Source organism: Scyliorhinus torazame, chromosome 31, assembly GCF_047496885.1.
Source record: "Scyliorhinus torazame isolate Kashiwa2021f chromosome 31, sScyTor2.1, whole genome shotgun sequence".
Taxonomy (NCBI): Eukaryota; Metazoa; Chordata; class Chondrichthyes; order Carcharhiniformes; family Scyliorhinidae; genus Scyliorhinus; species Scyliorhinus torazame.
Genome location: NC_092737.1, coordinates 8,639,861 through 8,653,546, shown reverse-complemented (window position 1 = coordinate 8,653,546; position 13,686 = coordinate 8,639,861). Strand labels below are relative to the sequence as shown.

At 53.4% G+C, this 13,686-nt stretch overlaps 1 pseudogene; it reads left to right on the top strand.

Moving 5' to 3' along the window:
* The window catches only part of LOC140404560 (regulation of nuclear pre-mRNA domain-containing protein 2-like), a 17,704-nt pseudogene extending 13,050 nt beyond the window's left edge, over positions 1-4,654 (top strand).
* Positions 4,655-13,686: the final 9,032 nt, after the last annotated feature.

Here is a 13,686-nt window from a genome sequence, read left to right as displayed (position 1 = left end):
GGTTTGTTCTCACTGGAACGACGGAGGTTGAGGGGCAACCTGATAGAGGTCTACAAAATTATGAGGGGCATAGACAGAGTGGACTTTTTCCCAGGGTGGAGGGGTCAGTTATTAGGGGGCATGGTTGGCACGGGCTTGGAGGGCCGAAGGGCCTGTTCCTGTGCTGTACTTTTCTTTCTCCTTTGTATTTCAGTTTGGCTCTTGTTGATGGGTCAAGATTGGCGTATTTTGACTCTAGGCCCAGGCTACTCGGGACTGCTCTTCTGACCAGTCACGGGCGCCTGTTTTCAACGTCCACGAGATGGTACAGCTTGCCCGCACCCTCCCTCAAAATCCCGCCAAAGCTCTGCGCCCGCTTATCCCTGTAACCCCCCCCCCCCCCCCCCGCAGGTTTCGACTGTTCCAATCCGGCCCACCTGTCCGGATCTTCCCTCCAAAAACGCGAGCTCTTTCATGGCCCGCGCCAGGCTCGCTCCGTCAATCGCTCCCCCCTTGCTCATTAGAACATAGAACACACAGTGCAGAAGGAGGCCGTTCGGCCCATCGAGTTGGCACCGACCCACTTAAGCCCTCACTTCCACCCTATCCCCGTAACCCAATCACCCCTCCTAACCTTATTGCACACTAAGGGCAATTTATCACGGCCAATCCACCTAACCTGCACGACTTTGGACTGTGGGAGGAAACCGGAGCACCCGGAGGAAACCCACGCAGACACGGGGAGAACGTGCAGACTCCGCACGGACAGGGACCCAGCGGGGGATCGAACCTGGGACCCTGGCGCTGTGAAGCCACAGTGCTAACGACTGTGCTGCCCAGGCTCCAATGTTTCCATTCTTACCCTTACACTAGAACCTCTCCAATCCCCATCTTAAACCTCTTCCCGCCCTACAGCCCCCCTTTCAAAACTCCCCGGCTTCCCTCATACAGCTGCTGAGCCTCTGGGATCCCCCCCTCCCCAAAAAAACCCCTCTGCCTCACCGTCCCTCTTCTAATTTAACTCCCTAAAACCTGGGGCGACGTTTGTCGCCCGTTCCTCATTGCACCTTAACTGAGTGGTTTTGTTTGGCCACCGAGGAGTTAGCTGTAGGCTGGACCAGGTCAGGGCCTCCGATCCCCTCCTCGGGTGGTGTTTTTCCGCCAACCGCCATTGGACGTTTGATGCCAATTTCCCCGTCCGCCGTGGTGGGGAATCGAACCAGGGCCTCCCCGGAGCTCTCCAGCGGTATAACTGCACGTTGTTAAGATGAACACGGAGCAAGAGTAACCAGGGCAGCTACGGCGTAACTCTCGGTGAACAGAACATTAACCATTTGCTTTGGAGCCGATTGAAAGGTTTAGAATTAGTCTGTGGGTCCACACGGAAAAATGTACTGAAATATTCTTTTTTTTCTTCCCCCCCCCCCATATTAGGGTCTATCGTCGTTACTTCAAAGTGTGACGGGAAACACTTCTGTCCCATCCAGCAGCGCAGCTCCAAGCATCTCCACCCCAGCGGCGACGAATATCGCCAGTCCATTGGACAAAAGTGTTCCCGTTATTAACGCCAGCGCCCAGTCCTTGATCCAAGGCCTCATTGGCTGCTCACCCAATTCACCCGCATCAGAGATTTCCTCCGGCTCGTCGGTCAAACTCGGCCCCGGTGAACCACAGCCCAGCTCTGTCCAACTCGAGCCTGAAGGCAGCAGCCAGCACTACAGCGCTCGAAGGCACCGCCGCTGGGCCCCCGGGGAGGCCCAGCCAGCCAGAGGCCCTCCGTCGAGGCGGCAGAGACGGAGCCGCCGTCGCCGTCCAGCTTGGAGCTGAAGATTCACAACTTCCTGAAGGTCAATCCGGCTTCAAGGCCTTGGACCTCAACATCCCCCCTTCTGAGCAACCTGGGCCCCAGCGACTCCAAGAGCCTGCTGCCGCCGCCCGAAGGGAATCGCAATCCCGGCGGCACCATCCTGGACAACCAGGACGGCACACCGGTGCGAGACGAGAGAGGCGGGACGCCAACCCAGGATGAAATCATGGACAAGCCGCCAACCCCAGGCACGATCGATCCCATGTCCCTGCTGTCCAAGCTAATCAGTCCGCCCTCCTCCTCCGCCAGCAGCACAGCCTCCCCGCCACTCTCGCTCCCGCCCACTCGGGATTCCCAGCTACTCGGAGATTTCCAATGCAGTGCCTTCTTACCAAAGCAATGCTCCGTACAGCTGTGGGAGGAGCCCTTTTCCGTCCTCCTTCAAACCCTCCGAGCTGTGGGACGAACCCTCCCCCCGTAGAGATTCCCCCCGGGAACAATTTTACCCAGACGAATGCTGCAACGATTTTGACTACGCTGGACCTCCACCGCTCTCCAGCTTGGTGAAGCAGCAGCCCCCAAAATCGATCCTCAAATTAAACAAACCAGCCGACCAGATACCGAGCCCCAGCGACTACCAGGCCATATCCTCCAGTTACAGCCAGCTGAAGTCCGCCTTCTCCAAGCCCATGAAATCCATCCTCAAAAAACAGGAAGCTTACGGCAGCCGGTCGGGGGGTGGCAGGGGGTATGGGGACGACGATCAGGGGGTCGAGCACGAAGGCCCTTCCCTCGCCTGGCCAAAACAATCCGTTCTTCCTCCCGGAGTCCAACAACATCCTCCTGCAGTCCCCCTTCCCCGACTTGGCTCGCACGGGGTCACTTCAGAAGGCGTTTTCCGACTCGCTCTGCGCCGCGCCTGCCCGGCAGCCCTCCTCTTCGCAAGGTGCTGGCCCCTTCAGCCGCCCACCCGGCGGTGGCATCGATAAGGCCGTGTCGCTGGGCTCTCCCGTCTCCGCCACTTCGACCATCGAGTTCAAAAACATGCTGAAAAACGCCTCCCGTCGGCCGACGGATGACAAGCCTTTGGAAAGCCCCGTCAGCGCCGTTCCTGCGGGGGGCTTGAGCGAGAAAGGGGGCCTCGCGGGCTTTGGGATTGCGGAGAACGTGGACGAAGAGCAGCACTGTATCGAGACTCGCATATCGACATCCGATTTATCTGAGAGCGTGGAGGAAAAAGGAGCCCCCATCGAGACGCTCGGGTTCCAGTACCCCGTCAGCCGGGAGGCTGATGTTTGGGGAGCCTATTCAGACCCTGGACTCCAGCCGAGGGTCAGGCCGAGGAAACGTGAGCCACGGCAGGGGGGGGCTCCAGGAGCAGTTGGTTTGACCAGAGTGAAAGCATTTCAGACTTTGAAGATGAGCCCTCCTCTCTCGCTGTCTCCGAGATGTCTCAAGGTGTCCCTCCCAGCTTTATAACCCAGTTTGAAGGCCACAGACTCCAGTTCCCAGACACGTCAAACAGTTTTAGACCCAACAACTTTAACGCCCCCTTTGAAAGGCAGGCGCAACAGCTGGGGCACTCTCCTGGCTCGCTGCACGATCACATTGGACCACCACCTGTTCCGGCCCGGGACCACATTGGACACCCGCCTGGCCCTCCGCCGGATCATGTACTCGCTCCCTGCCCCCCCGCAAGACCACATCGGGCCGCCTCCGTTCCCTTACGGGATATCGGACTGCCACCTGTGCCCCCACGAGATCACATGAGTCTACCCCCAGGTCCGCCTCCCGTTTCCCATGATCACCTCGGACCTCCTGGTCCGCCCCAGGAGCACGCGGGCCCCTCCTCAGGCTCCTTAAGAGACCACGGTTCGTTCTCTGGTCCTCCTCAGGATCACAGTGGCCCGCCTCCGGGCTCTTCCCACGAGCAGATCGGGCCGCCGCGCGATCATGTCAGACCGCCTCCCGGAGCCCCCGTCGACCACATCGGGCCGCCCTCCGGGCCTCCCCCCGACCGCTTCGGCCCTGGTCTGCCCCCCGGACCCCCTCCGCGGGATCACCTCGGACCTCCGCCTGGCCCCCCCTGTGCCACCCCCTGGTCCCCCTCCGCGGGACCGCCTTGTCCCGCCCCCCGGGCCACCCCCAATCCCGCCCCCGGCCCCCCTCCTGGTCCTCCCCCGCGAGATGTTCTCGGACTGCCTCCTGGTCCCCCTCCACAGGACCACCTTGTCCCACCGCCCGGCCCCCCCTCCAAGAGATTCCCTTGTCCCACCTCCTGTCCCCCCTCCACAGGATGTCCTTGGCCCGTTACCGGGACCTCCAAGGGACCTCCTTGGCCCATTAGCTGGACCCCCAAGAGAACTCCTTGGCTTGCTCCAGTGCCCCCCGAGAGACTACCTTGGCTTGTCTAACCGGCCTCCAATACACCGGGCTCCACGGGAATACTATGGGCATCCTTTCGCAGCCCAACGAAACTACAATAATCCTGCTCGGTTCTTCCAGAGAGACTTCAGAGGGTCCTTCAGGCCTCGAGAATCGTTTCAGAGTGGAAAACGGCCCGGCCTGCCGTTCGGGAACCCCCCTTATTCCACCCCTCCTAAACGACCGTACATGCCTCCTCGGTACTGAGAAAGGAAAGTCAGCAGACGAAAAGTGAATGTTGTATTGGATCCATCTCTGCCCCCCCCCCCCCCCCCCCCCCCACCCCCACCTCACTCACCCAGCGCCTCTGGGGTGATGGTAGCAAAGGCTCGGTGTGTGGCTTCAAGATCACCGACACGTCTTTATTTGTGTGTCCCTGTCTTTTTCTCCTCCCCCCCCCCCCTCCCCCCCCCTCACTAGCTTGTCTCCCATTCTTCCAACCCACCCCCCCCCCCCCCCCCCAAAGCAGACCTGCTGTGCTAGGTCAAGGTGTGTGTGCGAGTGCGTGCGTGCGCGCAAGGTTTAACATTTCACTACAGTGTCATTGCGAGCTACTGCACGATACGTTTTCACCAAAAGAGCTTTGAAACTCCAGTGATGCCCAGAATTCTTTCCTGGAGCTCGGGAACCGTCTATTTTCCGCCCAAAGTATATATTAAAAAAAGAGTGTTTCTATTGATGCAAACATTATCAGAAGTCACAGTCTTAAGATCCTGCAAAGTTCCCCGCCCTTTTGCCGCCGTGCGTCGTGTCGTGTTTTTATTTCCCAGTTTTACTTTTTGTACCAATTGTAGGCGGAAAAAATGTGGTTAATCGCGCAAATGTCTCTGTCGTCATTGAAATGTTTTTGTCTTGAGAAGATGTTCTCCTCCTCCCCCCCCCCCCCCCCCCCCCCCCGCCCCAACCCCCTCCACCCCCCCGCCCCAACCCCCTCCACCCCCCCCCCCCCCCCCCTCAGTAACGGTCAGTGCCAGACTCTGGAATAAACCTAACGTCACCCTGCTTCCCAACCAGTGTGATAAACGGCACTTGCGTCGAGGGTTGCACGTTGCTGACATAGGATGACTTTGTTACGGCAATTGTGGGGGGTGGGTGCGGTAGGTGGGGGCGGGAGGGGGGGGGGGGGGGGGGTTGGGGGATTGTCCCCTGTGCCAATAACTTATTTTTATTTTGACACATATGTGCAGTTTTAACCACTTTGCTGAATACTGGGGTCGGACCCTGGCATAGATCGTTCGATGCTTTGGGGGTTTGTTTGTTTTTCTTTGAACGAAATGTGTGTAACCTCCCCCCCCCCCCCCCCCCCCCACCCCTTGCTCTTTCTCCCCGCCCCCCCCCCCCCCTTTTCTCCCACACCGTTGTAAATGTTTTCTCCGCAGCCAAATCCCCCTCAGCCGCCAAGGTGGAGCGTCTTTCGCCAGCGGCAATCTCCCAGCAAGGAGAAGGCCAGTTCAATCCTTTTGGGCCCTGCCCAGGGTTGTCCTGCCCAGCAGGCGCGGGGACAGTGCAAGATGCTCCATCTGACGACGACCCTGGCCGAGCGGCCCTCCGGCGAGACACCGAGCCGTGCGAAGAAGAGAAGATTGGCAACGGGCGTGGGCAGAACTGGCATCTCCTCTCTCTCTCTCTGTCTCTCTCTGGTTTTTGTCATGCGACCAGGCCTCAATGAGATATTTGTCGTGTTCCTAATGACCTTGTAGTGAGAATTCGATTCATTCCATCAGCCTGCACAAACGAAACACCCTAAAGAGCTTTTTTAAAATATAAACAGACCCATCAACCAGTGATATGCCAGGAGACCACATAAAAACTAAGCTTGTCTTTTTGATGATTCCTGTCCCAAGGTTGCTGATCAGGTGGGCGGGCTAGCTGGCGAGCTCCTGATCTGCCTCCGAGGCTCGCTCTGCGCCAGTCACGGCCTTGTCGAACTCACCTGCTCGACGTGGAGGGAAAGGTCCTCGCTGAATAGCATTTGTTCTTTTTATCCGTTTGAAGACGTAGAGTGGGAGGGAGGAAAGACTTAGTGGGGGGGGGTGCTTTGCTGAATAACACTAGATCTGAAGGGAGGAAGGAGCTTGGGGGGGGGGGGGGGGGGGTGGGGGTCTGTTTCAAGGCATAGAGGGGAAGGGGGGGGGGGAGAGCTGGGAAGGTTGGGGGGCGGGTCACAGGGAGAAGGGAAAACAACATCAAGTGCAGCGACCTGGCCCGGCTTTTTTTCTGGGACGCCTTCTTTTGTGACCAGTCAGTGTCTGGGCTCTCTTTTTTTTTCTGTTGTTCAACTTGAAGGTGAAATTGAAGAATTAGAATAAGTCGAGGTGGGGTGCAGTAAAGCCAGCCTTGGGTCCATGCACAGTCCAGATCACACTGGTGTTGAAGACTGAATCTCTGTGCTAGTAACTGAGTTTTGACTTGTGTGTGTGTGTGTTTTTGTTGAAAAATATATCAATACATGGATATACAGACAGTTGCAAACACACACACACACCTCCATGCCCGTTCCCAGATAAATTGTACAGTGTTGTGAGTAGCAAGAATGAAAATCAAGTTCTCCTTTTCCTTTGTTCCCTGAAGAGTTTGTAAGCATTTAGTGATTCTTTTTTTTTATATATATATGTACCCATAAATTTAAATTCTACACACGGTAGATGAAAAACTTGGAATGCAGTTGTGAAGTTTAAGCTGTGAAGATTCTTTTCGAGTCACACCTGCCCAGATCTAAATTGTACAACTGTACTGACCCTGTGACCATCTCTCGATAATGCCGTTTTTGTTTTTTTTTAAACCATGTGAATGCAACTTCACTGGAAGGAGGAGGAGGGAGGGGGGGGTGGGGGTAGCTTTCTAGATCGAGTAGTTTCCCCACACACACACAAAAAAAAAGAAGCAGAAAACATACTTCTGTAAATATGTCGTCGAATTAACGCATTTAGAGATTGAGATGTCTCCACTATCTGTGTTGGAAATAGTCAAACTGGAGTGAAAGTTTTGCTTGCTTTTAAGAGAAAACTGAAATGCTTTTGAAAAAAAAATGATCTGTAATTACTTTAATAAAAAAGAAACTAGTCTAATTTTTTTTTTTGGAGATGAATAAGGGTTTGCAGTGAACCTCGGGGAGTTAACTTTAAATGGGGAGGCGGGTGAAATCTATGTTCTGAAGACTTGTGTACCATTGCTTCTGTCTGCGTTTGACTGACTATGTTGTAGAATCGCCCCCCCACCGCCCATTTCCCTGGCCGATTGCATAGATACAATCGACCTGAGGCGGACCTGTTCATCAGCTTGGGACGTGGAGTCCTGACCCCAGAGGTGGATGACCACTCCCCGGTAAAATCTCCACACCCAGTCTCCGCTCTTCCCCGCCTCCGAAGGGAAAGCAGCCTCTAGTCATCTGGGACTGTGGCGACTGTTACCTTCACCAGCGACAAAAAATGCAGCCCACACCCAATTGATCATAAGCTGTGGGGCAGGAGCATTCCCCCCCCCCACCCCACCCCACGAAAGAGCCTCCTGGAAGTGCCAAACCTGTAAGCTTGGGTCCTGAGCTGGAATCGCCCTCCAGCTAGGCGGGATGAGCTCAGAAACTCTCAAAATGCCTTGCATGTAACAACCAAAGGCTTGGGAGAGATTGGAGGGAGGTCTCTTAGAAGTTTTCAGCTGAGTACTATTATCCAGCCGTGGGGGGGGGGGGCACTGATTAATGGACTCTGGTTATTGCCTGCCGGAAAGGTGCCCTGAAGCCCACACGGGGAGCGCCCGTAACGCCCTCATATCTCCAACCACTGCGAGGACAGTCGCTTAAGACCAGGAATGGTGGGGGCTGGGTGGTGACCAGATAACCGGTGTCGGGGTAACCAGGGCACTTGTCGAAACCCCCTCCCTCTCTGCAACAAATGCGCTTCCCCTGTAGTGTTTCCCACAACCCGTGTTTCTCTGATTGTCCCCTCCGTGCTGCGTCTGCAAGGGAGGTGCACCGTGAGCTTGGGCAAGGTGGTGGGGGGGGGGGGGGGAGGGAGAGAAGCAGACACGAGGACCAAAGTTTGCCTTTTGTAACGGGGAAGAAAGGGGTTGAGCCCGCCTAACTCTTGACTAATGTCTTTCCAAGGAGCAACTCATTTAGAAGTGTGATGAAACTCGGACCTGTTGTGGGAGGGGGGGGGGGGGGGGGGTGAGTCTCCATTTTGTCAATATTTTGCACAGCTGCCTGCCCCTGGGTAATGGACTTTACTAGATTTATTTGCGAGGGGGAGGGGGGGGGTGCATGGAATCCAGTATCGATGCAGATTTGTAATCCCCTTGGGTCAATGGGTTTACTGGGCTCTTGAGTTACCATCACCTCAACCAATGTCTTCACTTTCAATCGTTACCTGCTCCTCTTGCACCTTTCCGACCCAGCCTCTCGTTCTGTTTGTCGCATGGAATTGCCCACATCTAGAAGACTGCCATCTGGATACCTTCCAAGCCTTCAATGCTTCCATGACTCATATTGAAGACCTTGTACCCAGTGAATTTGCCTCCCAAGCGTATGTACCAAGGACCCCCCCCATCTGATCCTGCTTCGTTGCTCAGCTATTGAACCTTCCTTTCCATCTTACAAATGTGAATTGGGAGTGTGGAGGCCTTGGGCGAAATTGCTACTACCTGTGTCTCGCCTGTGTGATCTTCAGGAGGAAGGACCAGCTGCCTACGTTCATATTCTGAGAATATAGTTTTTAATGGCTCTGTCCGGATTGGAGGAATGGGCTGCTTCTGAATCTCCGACCATCCTGTGGTGCCTTTTGAGAACAAGTCCTGCTGTTTCAACCATCTCGAGGACGCAAGGTGTCCAGACTTGTGGGCCATTAGGCGAAGGAAGATTGAAAAGCGTTGCCTTCGAGGTGGAAGCAAGCCAACTGGTCCATCAGAACTTGGGCTTCAAGTTATTCATGTTTTGGGGTGGTCGATACACCCACTTTCTTTCTGAAGGTCCTTTTCAATTTTCCAAATGGATGTTCCTTCACCCCCCCACCCACTCCAACGCACACACAATTTGGAAAATAACTTGAATGAAATGAAATGAAAATCGCTGATTGTCACAAGTAGGCTTCAAATGAAGTTACTGTGAAAAGCCCCTAGTCGCCACATTCCGGCGCCTGTTCGGAGAGGCTGGTGCGGGGATTGAACCGTGCTGCTGGCCTGCCTGGGTCTGCTTTCAAAGCCAGCGATTTAGCCCAGTGTGCTAAACTAGCCCCTTCAAATAAGGAGCGTGCATTGGAAATCAACATGGCAGCCAAGATCTTGGGGGATTGGAAAGGCAATTCTAGATCTTCTAACGTCGTGCAGTCCAACTCCATCATGGCGTGAAATCCAAAACTCATCGTCTCCACCACTATACTGACGATTGCTTTTTTACCCCCTCTCTAGAATAGAATTGTTGATCCAGTGTATACTATTGAGAAATGAATGCTCCTTGCAGGGGGCTTGTCCTGAGACCCTAGCACGTCCCTGCCTGCCCCCACAAGTCTCACCAAAACAACAGGGCGGCAGTGGTTAGCACTGTGGCTTCACAGCTCCAGGGTCCCAGGTTCGATTCCGGGCTTGGGTCACTGTCTGTGCGGAGTCTGCACGTTCTCCCCGTAGACGTCATCCTGGTGCTCCGGTCTCCTCCCACAGTCCAATGATGTGCAGGTTAGGTGGATTGGCCATGCTAAGTTGCCGTTGGTGTCCAAAAAGGCTTAAGTAGGATGCTCTTTCCAAGGGCCGGTGCAGACCCAATGGGCCGAATGGTCTCCTTCTGCACTGTAAATTCTATGATTCGATGAACAGAGATGGTACCCATTTAAAAATGGATGTGACTTGCATTTTACAATTTTTGACACGCGATTAATGAAGACAATTCCTGCAACCTTTAGCCGTCGAAGGAGTGGCCATTCACAGGGCCTTCAGGCCATCCAGGATTCTGAGCGAGCGAGCTTGTGTTCCGACCAACTTGCCTGGCACTTAACCAAGGGAGTGAAGGAATTAGCTGGAAGGTTGCATTGCAAAGCGGATGACCCACGAGTTGTGGGAGGACAGTGAATGTCCGTGGACCCTGCAGCAAAATAATAATTCCAAATCTCAGCGAGGGTGTGGAAAAAGTTGGCTTTCCACCTTAATTCTGATATTCCATTTCTTACCAGGATGGAGAGGACAGCCAAGTCTGCTTTCTCCATTGCTGCTATTATTTCTGGCCATCATTTCAATCCCATCTTTCAAGGTGGGTCTTAACCTCAGAACCGCTTTGAGTTAGCAACGAATTGACTACATTGTTTAAGTTTGCCATTAAAAGGGACTGCCAAGGCTCTGATTTACTTGCCCTTCTCCCACCCACGCCCCCAGACGTCAGGTGCTGGCTGACCTAGTCCTCAGCACGGGTTCCCCACCTCAGAAGATGTTGCTACCCAATCCTTGCAGGATTTGGCTGACTGAATGTGCACAGATCGTGACTGTGGAATGCACTCCTTGTATGGACTGAAATATTCTTCGGAGCCCAACAATGAGCAAGCAGGCTCTGTGATCAGATAGGAGCGCCAAAGAATTCTCATCGCCTTGCCAATTCTATTTGCTTCCTCTGGAGCGCCAGAATCTCCAAACGCTGGCTCCCAAAGTTAGGTCGTGGAAGGTTCTAATTCTGCAAGGTTTTTTGGCTCAATTATGCATTAAGAATGCATAAGCCAAGTAGAGTTTTGCTTGTAGTGTGCCAGGACCTAACCTTTTGAGGCAAGGCTCATTCAGATTAAAATCTCGCAAGCTGATTACAGCTATGTGTAACTTCCTGCAACATATTTTCCTCCTTTGAATTTTTATACGGATACCATCATGTCACGTTGCTTGATTTATTGGGGGTGCAACTCTATTGACGCGACTCCGAAGAAGGGGTCAGTTGCCCAAACGCTCCAGTTTTCCTATTTCGCCCCCCCTCCCCAATTTATCTTGGGTGCCATATTATTCCCAACGCTCTTTCCGAAGATGCTCATTGGAGCCGGGATTTACATCGGGGCATTGTCTAACCGACAAGGAGGTGTTCTCGCAAACCTGCAACCTCTAGAGAGCTGCTCGACGCCAATTGAAAGTCAGAACTGCATGTGCGTGGGGCACAACGATCTGTCAAACACTTAACTTAAAACCCCTGGCCACAAATTTCAATGAGGCAGATCTGTCCCATCACCCAGTCTCGATTAGTTGAGTTGAATATATCCACAAAGTCTTTCATAATCTTGTTCCTTGTGTTTGGAGGATTTTCATAATCTTGTTCCTTCACAGTGGCTGTGGGGAACTATTGCAATTGTTCAAACCCCCCCCAGGGTACCAAACCTTTGTGCGTGTCTACTGGAGTAAATTAGAAAAGAAGTAGAGAGAGTGAGGAAAAGACAGCAGAGGGTTACGCGCTCTTGTTTCCTGCCTAAATTAGAACCATGCAATTGAAATCAAAACCGTGAAATCACTTCTAGGATCTGACTGCTCTAATTTTTCCTCCTGTGGGATTATATTGTCACACATCTTCCCGGTCAAAAGCACAGGGGAACGTGTCTGTAAGCCTCTCACCTAACGAGGTACTTGCCACCACTCTTCACGGGGAAGATTTGGTGACGCTTTCTTCATTCTGTTCCTTTGCGACGTTGAAAACTCCAAGCTCGGACCGCTGACCCTATTCTCCGAATCATGTCTCTCTACTCGTGGCTGACTTTTACCCTGGCTGCACTCGTTTGTGTGTTCAGCAAGTTAGCGCCCTGCTCGATTGGCAACGCTATTGTCGCTTCCCTTCCCGAGCCACGGTGCTGCCATCTGCCCCCACGGAGAGGTTTTTCCTGGGTCGGGTCCCTAGCCCGTCGCCCAAGGGCTTCTAGCTAGAGGGGTGCCACTCCACATCAAGCGGGCTGACCAGGGGTCTCTCCTCTCAGTGCCTGCCTTGGGCGTGTTCGAAGGATTTTGCCAGTTTTAGGGTGGCTGGTCAGCACGGCTGCCTCAGGGTCCCGGGTTCAATTCCCGCCTCGGGTGACTGTGTGCGGAGTTTGCATTTTCTCCCCGTGTGTACGTGGGTTTCCTCCGGGTGCTCCGGTTTCCTCCCACAGTCCAAAGATGTGCAGGTTAGGTGGGTCAGCCGTGCTAAATTTCACTTTCGTGTCCAAAGGTGGTTTGGGGGGGGGGGGGGGGGAGGGGGTCTGGCTAGGGTGCACCTTCAGAGGGTGAGTGCAGATGCAGACTCAAATGGCCGACTCCTGCTCTAGAGATTCTATGGGAGCTCAACGTATTCCAGTATGATCATCTGTGGTTACCAGTTGGGGTAGAAACCCTGTAGGGAGCTGGTACCAGAGGATATGGTATTATTGCTCTGCATTCCCTGATGCTCCCACGGGAACATGGAAACATACTTCACATGGTCAACTGCAGGATTGTGCATGACTTGGGGGGGAAGCACTTTGACACATGAATTATGGCTTGCCATGTTTAAAGTATTAATGAGGTTGCAAGTACCCGAGGTAGTTTATAATTAATCTGGGAGCCCTCGACAATTCATTGGAGACCCATGAGGTCAAAGTGTTATACTTGCCAATTGGAGTCTTTTTTAGTTAAGTCGGGTGGAAGGTGTCCGCTGTGTTGTCAAATCTTGCTGTGGAGTTTCAGCCTGAGAATTGCTGTCTCAAACCAACTAATAACTGGGTCCAGTGAAGGAAGCTGGAACATTGAATGGTTTTTTCTGGTGGTTCATATATTTTATTGATAGATGATCGCATTAAAACATCAAATGGGTTCTCTGAGGGTTAACGGGCAGCACGGTGGTTAGCACTGTTGATTCACAGCGCCAGGGACCCGGGTTCGATTGGGTCACTGTCTGTGCGGAGTCTGCACCTTCCCCCACTGTCTGCGTGGGTTTCCTCCGGGCGCTCCGGTTTCCTCCCACAAGTCCCGAAAGACGTGCTTGTTAGGTGAATTGGACATTCTGAATTCTCCCTCTGTGTACCCGAACAGGCGCCGGAGTGTGGCGACTGGGGGATTTTCGCAGTAACTTCGTTACAGTGTTACAGTAAGCCTACTTGTGACACTAATAAAGATTATTATTAAATGGATGGCAGTAAATTCGAAGCCAGGATTAAGATTTCCCCTGGCGCGCTGACTACACTGCAAAAACAGAATAGGAAGATTTCCAATATGTGCTATTTCTCAAAGGCGTTCTAGAAGATCAAAACTGCTTGCATGTGTTTATTGTGTGATTTTAAAAACTCAACTTCCCAGATTGCAGATTGAAAGGCGGAGAGCTAAACCAAGACACCACTCCCCCCGCCCCCCCCCAGCCATGTCTTTCATTTAGCTATCTTCTATCCTCTCATGTTCTTTCACTCGCCATTTCTTCTTTCCCTCGCCCTCTCATTCTCTCCCCCTGCCCCACCCAATAACTTTGTGCCTGAGTCATTGGTACTTGTGGTCCAGCTGCAGATGGACATCTGCATCTCAGTCAGCCC